The sequence below is a fragment of the Chrysoperla carnea genome, chromosome 2, assembly GCF_905475395.1.
Source record: "Chrysoperla carnea chromosome 2, inChrCarn1.1, whole genome shotgun sequence".
Classification (NCBI taxonomy): domain Eukaryota; kingdom Metazoa; phylum Arthropoda; class Insecta; order Neuroptera; family Chrysopidae; genus Chrysoperla; species Chrysoperla carnea.
In genome coordinates, this window is record NC_058338.1 from 92,287,680 (window position 1) to 92,298,826 (window position 11,147).

Genomic DNA, 11,147 nt, shown 5'->3' on the forward strand with positions numbered 1-11,147 from the left:
TAAACTTTAAAGAAAAAAATCACATTTCTCCACGGTTTGCTTTGGGGAACCTTTTGGGATAATATACTTTTATCGGAAGTAATAATTTTCCGTGTTTTGTGCTTTGGGTTATTAGTGGCTTATAAATAATAAAACCTTTAGTAATCGTTATAAATTTTGATTTTTACCCAATTTCCAGGATAAATTTTGCATTGTAAAAATACGTATTTTGATAACCAAGTACTCAAAATATGTAATAAGTCATCATCAGAATGAATTTGAATCCATGAAACTTAAGTAACTTTCTGCCACGTGGTAAATAAGTTCCTGGGTTGATTTGGAGCATTTGCTCTCATAGGACGTATATATGGCAGAACGGGCATTTTCGAGATAGGGTTAGGAATTAAATGAGTAAAAATTGTGCAAAATTTCTGCTCTTTACACAATAAACTCCCTAATGATCTCACAAACGTTACGCACTGCTGGCCAACATATTTCTCTCTTCCTCTTCCCAAACACCCGAAAAGGGATTACATGGTCTGATTGATAATAGACGGGAAGGAATGGGGGGATATGCCTGTCAGCATTCTGGAACATTGGTACGATCGTTGGCTTACGAGAGAAAATGCTCCACATCGAGTCAAGAGCTTATTTACCATGCGGCAGAAAGTTCATGAATTTTTTGACGCGCTATATCCTAGATGTAATAAATGTAAGAGTAATACGCTTAGCAAAGGATACTGATAACACATAATTCAAAATTGATCTAGAAATTAGGGAAAAAATAATGCGAAATATAGTAGAGTTCTCATTTATTATCTTTGATCATACTTATATTTAGTATTGGTAATCAATTACCAAAAAAGTCACAAGATATGAGAAAACAATAGAAACAAGTGAAAACAAACAATTGACTGAGTTAATTGTTGAAATACCATGCATAGACAGTGTTGATTACTCTATCACATTACACATACATACATGTCACACATACATAACATACATAATAATAAATAAAGTTGGTTATTTTTTTATAAGGAGTATTTTTTACATTTAAGGTATTTCCAGCATGGTATTTGCAGTTTCTATGTTAAAGCAATGGTACAATTTTTTTTTCGACAGAATTTAACGAAAAATTAAATTTAAGAATTTAATAATGCTTACTATTAATTCCCAAAGTTTCAGAAATTTTGACCGTTTAAAATGGGAAATAATTATGCCAACGTCCCAATTTCGATCAATTTACGTCAAAATTAATATCTCGAAAGTGAAAATTAATTTCTAAATTTTTTTTTTAGAATTGTATTGTATAAACATTTTTTTCTACTTTTTCTTCAATATATAATAATATCATAAAAAATAGTTGGAGAGACCGGACATTTTACATGCTTTAAATGGGACATGACCCTCAAAATCGCGAACTTTGTCTCTAAATATCTCGCGATCTAAACGGTCAAAAATTATGAAATTTTAGGAATTCATAAATAAAGCTATTATAAACCCGAGAAAAAAAATTCGGCCAAATCTGTCGAAAAGTGATTTCATGCTGGTACTACCTTAAACTATTGTTCTATCTCTAACAGTTTACAACATGGGTCCTACGGAGCATAGACCCAATTGACCTATGTTGCTCATTTACGTCCTGAGTACGATGTAAAAATTTCAGCTTGATATCTTTTTTCGTTTTTGAGTTATCGTGTTGATAGACAGGCGGGCAGACGGACAGACCTATACCAAAATTTTGTTCATAGCATCAATATTTTTTACAAACTTGGGACTAAACTTAAGTATACTTTGCATATTACATATATGCATGGTATAAAAACTTTTACTTTTCACTTTGAAACACGAAACCACGAAAAAACATGTCTTATCATAAATTGAAAGTCATCTACCATAAACCTTAATTGAATTAACTTTAACGTATAGAAATACAAAACGATATAAAATAAATTTGAGTTGAATAACACAACATCAATTTATAAAATTATTTTTAATTCAGGTGAAAGCACCACCAGCCTTACCTGAATGATGAGATAACCTTCACTTGAAAGTACATCTACTAAATATTCTACCTACATGAAAATGTAGTAAATAATAAACAAAATATATAAACAAACACCTTAATTTAAAATGACGGACAGATATATCTTTCAAAACTAAAACAATAAGAAATAAAACTAGGTATGTATGAAGTTGATTTGCGTGCAGACAATCCTTAGAGATTTCATATATAGTGGTATGACTTTGATATGTATTTGTCTTGACAATTGTATTAATCCTGAGAAGTCATTCGTGTTCTTCATTTCGATGTTTGGTGGATAGATAGGATAGATGGATGGATGGATGGATGGATGCCTGTTGGTTAATGCTGTACGACAAGAGCGTAGCCTTTAGTGGTGGATTTAAGGAAAAATCTTCCTAGGAATCCTTAGACAGTATGATAATTTGTAAGTATCCACGCTTAATAACTCTTGACCTGATTATTGTTTTTAGTGAAAACACGTCGATTTAGCTATCGAGGGGTTAGTTCAAAAGTGGTACTTAGAAAATTTTAAGTTTCACCCCCTCTTAAGATGGACGGTTAAAATTCAATCTTCTGGGTAGTCTATTAAAAGAACTAATCGATCGATTTCATTTTTTTTTATCACTTCTTACTTTGTGATATCTCATTTGTAAAAACAAATTTAACCATGATAAAAAATGGAATCGATTGATTGTTGTTTAAAATAGACTACCAAAAAGATTCTTATCCTCCATCTTCTGTGTAGTCTTTAAGAACCCTATAATCGATCAATTTCATTTTTTTCAACGTCAATTTAAAACCTTTTTCGTGTCGAGTGCTTAAAATTAGTTTCTAGTAATTATATTTTTATGGTGGAAGCGCATTGAAATAAAGCATTTTGATATAATGAGAAATATAGAAATTCATTTGTTTTACTTTACTGTATACCGCTTACAGGCACCATACTTTGCCACAAAAAGAGACATAGGCAGATAATCACTTCCAACGTATTATTCCTTTTTAGGGTGGAGTTTAAAAAATTACAATACTTTTTGCTTAATTTTTCTCGTTGAAACTCGAAAAATATATTTTATCGATAAAAATGTTTCAAGCGAAAAATGTCGGATGTGTAGGCTCACATCTTACGCAGACATTTAACTTGACCTAATTTTCTAGCTCAATGAAAAACTCACTTTACTCCCGAACTGGTAATCGATAGATAAACTCTTTAAATTAAATAGAAAAATATTTACCCAAAATTATTTTTTTGTATCAAAATTGTTATTTCGTATAATTGTTTTAGTTTCTCAGAACTGTTTGTTATCAATTACTGTCTAAGCTACTAAAAATAAATCGTATATGTCGGGGGTTTTTTAAATTTTGGAAAATTTCGTCTCCCTAGAAAATATTCTGGTTACGCTATTGTTGTGAGATCGTAAAGTATTTTCTAGTCGCAATCTTTGCTGATGAGAACTGATATACTCGTAGATGTTATTTTATGTGTAACATATGAATAATATAAATAATGTAACAACATGTTGTTATGTACAAAATTTATTTCAATTCTAGAATAAAATCTAGTTAACGTGACTTTATAAATTAGACTACAATTTATTTGTCTACAAAATATATTTTATTTTCATCATTCTCTCATAAAATCATAAAATAGAAATATTTCTAAAGTCAAAATTAAAATTAAATATTTGTTTCTGTTCTTGGAAAATATAATATTAGATACTAGAAAACTTTAAATGCGTTGCTATAATTTTTAATTGCTTGGTATTAATTTATCTTGCAAATATTAAAATTTTATACCATGCATGTATGTAATATGCATGGTATACTAAGTTTAGTCCCAAGTTTGTAGCGCTTAATAATATTGGAGCTACGAAAAAAATTTTGGTATAGGTGTTCATAGAATCATCGAATTAGTCCATTTTCAGTTGTCCGTCCGTCCGTTTGTGAACATGATAACTTAAAAACGAAAAAAGATATAAAGCTCAAATTTTTACAGCGCAATCAGGACGTAAAAAGTGAGATCGAGTTCGTAAATGAGCAACATAGGTTAATTGGGTCTTGGGTCCGTAGGACCCATCTTGTAAACCGTTAGAGATTGAACAAAAGTTTAAATGTAAAAAATGTTAGAGGGCACACATTAGATACAAATTTTATAGTATGTATTGATATGGTATTATAAGTTATGTATGTGTGGCATGTATAGGTATATGTGTAATGTGACAGAGTAATCAACACTGCCTTTACATGTGCATTTCAACAATTACCTCAGTCAATTGTTTTCACTTGTTTATTATAAATTAATGAATTTAAATTTAACGTATTCAATACTGATGATGATTACATAGTAGTTGAAATACGTATTTATATAACAGAAGTTACTCTAACTTTTCAATTTATATAGGCCAGTAAGTAATATTGACAAGATTTCATGAAATTGTAGATAACTTTAAAATAATTTCATTTCCCAAAACAATTCTAGTAGGATAGCGTCTTTTTCTAGATACAGGGTGCTGCAATTATAGAAAAAGGATATATTGTGAATATTGTCAAAATAGCTGCTTAGAAAAATTAGAAATATAGCTCACAATTCCCAAAAACAAGGGGTAATGCATGACGTTATTGTATTTGCTATAAATTAAGTGCCGTTAGGCTTTTCCAAGCGGGTGGAACACTTATACCTCTGCCGTTGGTTTTCGCAATCACCATTAAGGTTTCTTAATTACTTACCAAAAGACATTTAATGAAGTGTTAGTTAATTTTAACTTTTTAATTTGTAATACACAATAATACAGTAATACACTATAGTTAGTTATTTTATATTTTGACCAAGGTGTAAGCTATCTTTTTAGAGCCTTGAAAAAGACCCAATTGAGGTCGCAACGTCGGAAAATAAAAATTTTAAAAATAAAATGCACTTTATTTGTGTCCTTCCTTCCCAAGAAAACCAACACTCATTAAGGTTTCTGTTTTATGGACCTTTTTTATTTCTCGAGCCACGATAATCTTCGACGAGAGTATCTCGAGATATTTTGAAATTTATAATAAAACCCGATTGTATTTTTGGGTCTCTACCCGTTTCCAATTTTTAATTCAAAGCTTTGCCTTATAAAATGGGCTTTCAGAAATACAAAAGTATTAACAGCATCATTTTATTGACGGTTTTTTCCTCGACATCGAGAAATCACGATCATTTTCCGTCGATGTTGACTTAATAATCACTATAGCATTAGAAATTTTTTCAAGAGAAGGCGTTCGTTGCGCAGTAAACTCAAATCGCTGAAATTATTTTTTTAAATAAGTTTCTAGTCATGAAGTATGAGTGGTTTTGTCTGCAGTTTTATCTGTTTAAATTGCCTTTGTAGTTGAAGTTCAAATTATTCATTGAACTTGAGGTCCTTTCGTTCTGTTGCTTGTTGATGTTGGAAACTTCGGTTGAACAAGAATTTGAGTTAGGATATAATCTATTATAAACGTGTTATATGCATGTTTTTTAGTTACCTAGCGCATGGAATTGATTTATCGAATTTCCAAGATGTTGAGTTTTATTCCCGTCTCGGTTAAAGAAAAATCTTCGAGAATTTTCGAGCAGACACCCTATTCAAAATAAGCTTTAAATTATGCAAGATCCTTAGCTTACACTGTCATATTTTCAATTTTTGTAAGCAGATGTTTTGCCTGCTTACAAAAATTGTCTTTAGTTTAACGTTCCCCATCATTTGCGGAATAAATGGGACTTCGATATGATTTTCTTTTTTATTTCCCTAATATTTTTATTTAAAAATAATAAATTACATATTCCCTTTTATAATTTCTATATAAAGTGAAATGAAGTAAGTTATAAATAGATAAAAATGACCCCTTATTCTAGATATAATTGTTAGGTAATACAAGATTTTAACTTTGGTGATGTGCATCGCGATATTTTAGTTCAAAGAGTAAGGGACTTTATTATTATTATCAAAGCACTTATACTTACCTACTACTGATAAATTTACACTGATTATATCCGGTTGAGTAATCATATACTATCATCATACCTACTAGCCGGTTACTAACTCTACGATACTATACTATATTCTATGATCAGGTCTCTTATTATGGCTCCGTTTTAGTAGGAGAGGAGTCCTCTTAATAAAAGCTCAAGAGTTCCTCTTAATAAAACCGATGTCGAATATTTAACTTAATAGAAAGATTGTACAACAGTGTCTAAAAACTGCAAGGCTTCATAGAATACAGAAATGGGCCAAAGGAAAATCACTTTAATTCAACATAATTTTTCATGTGAAATTTATGACAAAACTGATGGAAACAGCTAAATTCAACCTAAACAAACTCATAGTGGAGAAAAATAATAATAATAAGAATTATTATTATTATTATGGAGTTTAACCTCCGTTTCTCTGACATATACGCCTTATAACAGAGGCCACCCACTTCATTATTTGTTAATATTTTTTAACTTTAACTATACAAATATTACATTTTGATGTGGGTGGATTCGGTAATTGTTTACACTGTAGCTGCCTGGACTCGAACCTGCAACCTCCCAGTCAGTAGCCAAACGGTCTAACGCCTTGGACCGCCCTACCACTGAGCCGGTAATGACCTTTTTCCTTAAGGCCTTTTCTGAGTGCAGACCCTAAACTCTTGAAACATAGCTAAGAACACTCTCCATTAAATTACCTTTCAAACTAAACAAAAAGGAATCAAAATCGGTTCATCCTTTTAGGCGCTACGATGCCACAGACAGACAGACATACGCACAGACATAGCGATCAAACTTATAACAGCCCTTTTTTCATCGGGGGTCAAAAACTAACACTTAAAGCTTGTAAGAAAATTCTTTATTTATTCTTGAAAATCAATTTCATCCCCTTCAAAGATTTTCCAATCTTCGAAACACTGGTTATAGTCACTTTCCGGGATTGCCTTCAGTTCCGACTTCGCTAAGGCTTGAATCTCCTCTATCGTATCAAAGCGGTGTCCCAGGAGCGGTTTTGAGTTTGCTGAACAGCCAGAAGTAGCACGGCGCCAGATCAGGTGAATACGGTGGTTGCGGAACGATATGGGTTGAGTTTTTGACGAAATGATCACGAATTATGAGTGCAGTATGGGATGGTGCGTTATCGTGGTGTAAAAACCATGAATTGTCTTTCAACAATTGCGGCTTTTTTAGGCGGATAGCGTTACGCAAATGACCCATAACGTTCAAATAATATTCCTTGTTGACTGTTTGGCCGGGCGGAAGAAATTCATAATGCACAACAAACGCGCGCATTTTAAATTTAAATTTCACCTTATTTTTTGGACACAGGTTTATTACCGGTTCTTGGATTATACTATCTACCTACTAACCAGTTAGTAACTCTGTACAATTTTATATAACTTTGCAAATACTATCCACAAGTATACTATTTATATATGCTACGAATAAAATAAATATCAGTGATAATTGTTTAATGGTGTGTGAAAAAAAATATTTTAAAGGTTTCTTCTTTTTGTATTTTTTTTTAATGTTTTATTTTATCTTTGATAATAGAATTGTTCTTGTTGGCCGTCTTGTTCTTGTTTAAAATAAAAGAATTTATTTGAAATAAATTTCAACCAATTATTTAAGTGAAATGTAACAACCATATTTAAATATTGATAGATAAATTATTTCTTTTTTTTTAAACATATAAAACAGTCATTTGGAAGTAATTGTAAAGTTAAATATCATTTGTCAATTGAAAATGTTACTTTAAGCACTTTTTTTGAAGAAAACATATAAGAAGGCTACAACCACGACTCTCCAAATTCTCTGGACTGGGAAAATAACTCTGTACTGGGAGGACTCTGTGCTGGGAAAATAACTATTGACGTAAAGCAGTCAATATGTTAGTCAGATAATAAGTAGATTGATATCTTAAACGACAGCAGTAGTTTCTTGAAGGGCTAGACCCTTAATTAGAGTGGGTTATTCTTTGTAAGACAGTTTAATTATATATTTGAACAGAAATTGTTAAAAACTACTATGATTTTTTAATACCCATATATTTATTCAATGTCTGATAAAATCCAGTTGAAGCTTATTATCGTAAATCCATTTTGGGTATATGGCAAACTTTCTCCCAACGACTTTTTTCAAAAGTGCTGCATTTTCAAATGAACATTGACCAGGACCACTTGATAACATTAAATTTCAGACAAAAAGCTTAAATATAGCGTTGTCATGTTCATTTGAAAACGCAGCACTTTTGAGAAAAGTCGTAGGCAGAAAGTCTTGTCAAATTAACAAAGCATACCCGTACTGTTCCACGGTCTAAATGAATGACACACGACAGAGCAACGCTTGCAAATTGTTAAAATTTTTTTTTTATGAACATTTATGAAAGCTTTTAATAAAGTCATGCAATGGACCTATTAATAGGTCTCCAAGATCGTGCAATCTAACTCCAATAGATTATTTTCTTTAAAGATATGTCCAATCGCGTATCTACGACGATAAACCAGAGACGATTGAACACTTGGAACACATGCGAAAAATCATATTTAAACGTTAATAGCATAAAATTATCTCTCCAATAAAGACAGTTTCATTGATATTGAAAATAGTTTTCTAGATTTTATTTAAATTTACAGTTTTGAAATTTAAAAAAAAATTCTTTATATCGTCTGTGAATTGCTGCATATTAAAAGCATCACCTGTTTGGACAAAAAAATAGAAAATTGCACAAATTTTCACTTTTTCCCAGTTTGCGTTCATTTTTTCCAATTGAACAAATATGAAAAACTCCTCTCTACAAAATAGCTAAATCAATACATAAAGATGTAGGAGTGTTCACAAAAGCATTCTTATTATAAGATGTATGAAAAGACAAAATACAAAAAAAAAAAGAAAAGATTATGCATACATGATATAGTCTCAGTGGTCCGTACAAGTCTCTGATAATAATAATAATAAATGCAAAAGACATTTTTTTTTTAAAAGAAATTTCAAACATATATTTGGATAATGGAAAACTTTTACATATAGAAAGAGTCAAGTCAGTGAGTGGCGAATGCATTTATTATTTGTATATACGCATGTTGGAGATAAGTACTCTCTTTCCGCACAGTTTCCTGGACACAGCGTGCTCTAAATTTACAAGTTGCACTCAAATTACTCTAATCTTTCGGTCGAGACTCTGATCTTTACTTAATTTTTAGAATCCTTTCAAAAAGAATTGGAATCTTTGATTGCTTATAAGTTCTTCGTTTTTTAATCAATTTTAATTTCACTTTCAAATGGCATGGTATCAAGTCTAGTTTTACATTTTTATGGATAGATAATATGACCAATTCGACATCAGGATTATCTCTTATTAGATCTTGACGCAAAACTGATAAATGGCGTCAGGATTCATACATATTTTAGGGCTCGGCCATTTTTTCGAAGTTTTAATTTTAAGTAAAATAACTAAATTTATCTAGCATTTTCCTTTTTGTATTGGTGATATAAATGGCGCTAAGATTTAGGGAAAAAATTTTAAATCGTTATATTTCGAAGTAAACTGTAAAAAAGGGGTAAGAATGTTTTTTGAAGGTATTAAAACATATAAAGATATTGGCGTATCAACAGTCGATGTCATTTTTCAGGAAAGAAAATCGTGCAGAAAAAGATATATATTTCCGCATATGTAAAAAAAAAAGTAAGCGAAACGTTGTGTACGGATTTTCTCCTACATATTTGAGCGATAAAAGTACTCCTTTTATTTCTCCAAATTTACTTGTTGCATTTAAATTGCCACTACGTGCTCCTAATTTATTATCTCACACTCAAATAACGCAATGAGCACAATTAACCATTTGTTATTGAACGGAAAATAGTGCAGAAATAGAATTAATCACTAGTAAAATAACTCATAGATTAAAAATTTAAGGACACCCTCGACAAAAAGTCATCCGATCGATTCGTTTGTGGCATTGTAGTTCCTAAACGGCTGAATCGAACGGTAAAATTTTTTGTTGGAGAGGTAATTTCAAGAGATTTGAACATCATCACGTCTTTTCTAGTTGTTATCAGGTACGGAACTATAAACTTGAACTTGAAACATCAAGTTCTCGACAAAACAACAAAAGCTCTCGAAAAAACGTTAAACTTATTACACCCTACTTTGTTAGTCGGGGGTTAATAAATAGTTTGTGAAACTCTTGAGTTTTTCAGAGTTGTCTTTTACACACTCGAGTGCTAAAAGTACTCATTTCGTACACACCAAACTTGAAAGCTTCCGTATGTAGTTGACAAGTTTGTACACTTGTTGCACAATATACTATTGTGTATTTCCACTATGTCCATTCTAAAGTCCATGCAACTACTAACAAACCTTTTTGTGTGCAGACGTTGGTAGTAACAAGGGTATTAAATTCAGACTGGTATGATATGGTGGTTCTAGCTTGACGGTATCTCTATATAGTACCTAGGTACATTCTGTTAACAAAGTGAATGATCATTGAAGAGGTACCTTCTAGCTCCAGCAATGTGTATTAAAATAGTTATTTACCCTACGATCTGTACGTTTTATCGTATTATACGTACAGCGTGTAACAAAAATAAATGACGTCTATTTGCAGAATAGAGGGGTGATTTTGGATTAACAGATCTGATTATTTTAAGCTCTCAGAAAAATAATGATAATTTTTGGAAATATTTTCCTTATCGCACGTTATGATTTGTTTGCTGGTGGGAGATTAAATCAAAAAAAATTGCAAATAAAAATTCGACAATATAGGTTCCCTAGGAAACTAAAATTTTAATCGATTCACTTTGCTATTTATTTTGAGAATATGCAAACACATTTCATAATCTGTCAATTTTTAAATAATGAGTTTAACTGCAATTGGAAACAAATGAATTGTCCCGAATTTTTTATGTAACCCCCTGAAAAAATTGTCAAAAACCCCAACAAATTTTTGTTTCAAACTTTATTAAACTCGTTATAAAAGATAATTTTGACCAACAAATTACAAAAAAGGTTTCATTTAATGTTTTGATGAATAGTTACTGAGATACCATCTAAAGTCCCTCATGAACAGCGATTTATCAGATCGATTCCTTGCCATATCTTAGAAACTATTTGTTTAATGATCAAATATACTGTTTTTTTTTTTTATAATTTTCGGATTC